Source organism: Colossoma macropomum, unplaced genomic scaffold, assembly GCF_904425465.1.
Source record: "Colossoma macropomum unplaced genomic scaffold, Colossoma_macropomum, whole genome shotgun sequence".
NCBI classification, from domain to species: Eukaryota; Metazoa; Chordata; class Actinopteri; order Characiformes; family Serrasalmidae; genus Colossoma; species Colossoma macropomum.
In genome coordinates this window covers 62,329,171-62,331,400 of record NW_023494792.1, presented here as the reverse complement: position 1 = coordinate 62,331,400, position 2,230 = coordinate 62,329,171, and positions in this window count along the sequence as shown.

The following is a 2,230-nucleotide window of genomic DNA, read 5'->3' as shown; positions in this document are numbered from 1 at the left end:
TATGTAAAGATACATACATTACAGACTGAATTAATTACAGTCTAATTACTTAAAGTTTCATCAGAAACCGTGAATGTTAATTATATTATGATTATATTATTATTAATTAATATAAAATATTAATGTTTTTAATTTGCAAACTGTTTATAAGCAGCTTCAGTACGCTAAAGATTCCTAAATGTATGGTTCTAAGAAAACTGCAGACTATAATAATACACAGCTCTCTGAAGAGTTTAGTGAGTCTTCAAATGGGCTGTCTGAGTTTTAGACCTCTATAGCGCCTCCCAGAAGAAAGTGGTGGGTAAAGATGATTAGATGAATGAGAGTAATGTGTAATTATTCTCTTTTTGCTGCTTAGGACAGCGCTGAGTATAAACAGAGTCAGATATTCCAATTATTCCAAATAAGCTTTACCGGTCCACAGCTCAAAACTAAAGAAGGTCATTTTGGACATCAAACTTGTCTGATTGACTCCATTCAGGATATTTGACAAATTTGTTGTAGTTAATTAATAACAGAAATAGAAGTAGTGAAAATAGTAGTAGTAATATCAGATGTAGTGGTAACACTAGTAATATCAGTAGTAATAGAAGTAGTAATAATTTTAGCAGCAGTAGAATTAATAGTAGTAGTAAAAGATTAGCAGTTATAGGAGTAAAGCTAGTAGTAATTGGATGAACTCAACATGAAAACATGGCTCTTAATATATATTTATAATATGTATTTTTATTTATTTATATAATATATTTATAATATAACAGTAAAGTAACAGGTATAGTAGTAATAGTTTTGAAGGTAGTAGTAGTAATAGTAATAGTAGTAGTAGTAGTAGTGGTGGTGGTAGTACCAGAAGTGGTAGTTATATTGGTAAAGGTAGTAGTAGTAAGAGTGATAGTAATGGTAATAGTGTTAGTAGTGACAGAAGTAGCAGTTATAGTATAGTAGTAGTAATAGTAGTAGTAGTAGTAGTAACAGAAGTAGTAGTTATATTAGTAAAGGAGTAGTAGTAATAGTCGTAGTAGTAGTAGTAGTAGTAGTAGTGGCGGTAGTACCAGAAGTGGTAGTTATATTAGTAAAGGTAGTAGTAGTAAGAGTGATAGTAATGGTAATAGTGTTAGTAGTAGTAACTGTAGTAGATGTGGTAGTAATAGTGTTAGTAGTGACAGAAGTAGCAGTTATAGTAAAGTAGTAGTAGTAGTAGTAGCAACAGAAGTAGTAGTTATATTAGTAAAGGTAGTAGTAGTGATAGATAGCAGTAGCAGTCAGAGTAGTAGTAATAGTAGTAGATGTGGTGTTTATGGTGTTAGTAGTAACAGAAGAATATTATTATACCACATCTACTACTCTTAACACTAGCTTTGATAGTATAACTACTATTTCTGTCTCTACTAACACTACTACTATCACATCTACTACAGTTAACTATTATCACTACTACTAATACTATTACTACTACTACCTCTATTAATTGCACCCAAATGGTTCTTTGGGTGTACATGGTTCTATATAGAACCATTGTCTTTACTATAGAAACCTCTTTTTTAAGACTGTACTACAATTACTACTAACTACTATCAGTGCTACTAACATTACGACTACTACATATATGTTGTATATGGATCTATGTAGCACCTTTTTGAAAATGGTTCTATGTGGCACCAAAAAGGGTTCTTCTGTTGGTTATGATGTCAAGCTTGAAACAAGAACAAGAACCCTTTTTGGTGCTATGTAGAACCATATAAACACGTTCTCCATTAGTCTGAACACCCATTTCATCACCATTTAAGCATGAAAATGTGTTCATGTTTCTGTACAGAACCAATCAGAGCGCAGGGGGCGGGGGTTTTCCGGAATACGGGTGGGAAAACAAAACGCGCCTCGACTCCGCCTCCGGTTTCCCACGAAGCTGGAGTGAACGGAGCGGCGCTCCTCCTCCTCCTCCTCCTCCTCCTGCTCCTCCCTGGGCGACTGAAGCTGCCGCACCCCGAGGAGCAGCAGACGGCATGCAGCCGTGGCCGGCGCTCTGCGCTCGCGCTCTCGGGCCCGCGCGCTTCTGAGCGAGACCGCGGCTTTGAATCCCCAAAAGGCGGCGAGGCAGCGGCGGCGCGCGCGCGCATGCGGATCTTTGCGGGGAAAGTTCGGTTCGACTCATCTGGCCGCGGAGGATGCGGAGTGGAGTGGAGCGCACGCGCCGCGCGGGCGCTGATCTGATCTGATGGCTCGCGCCACC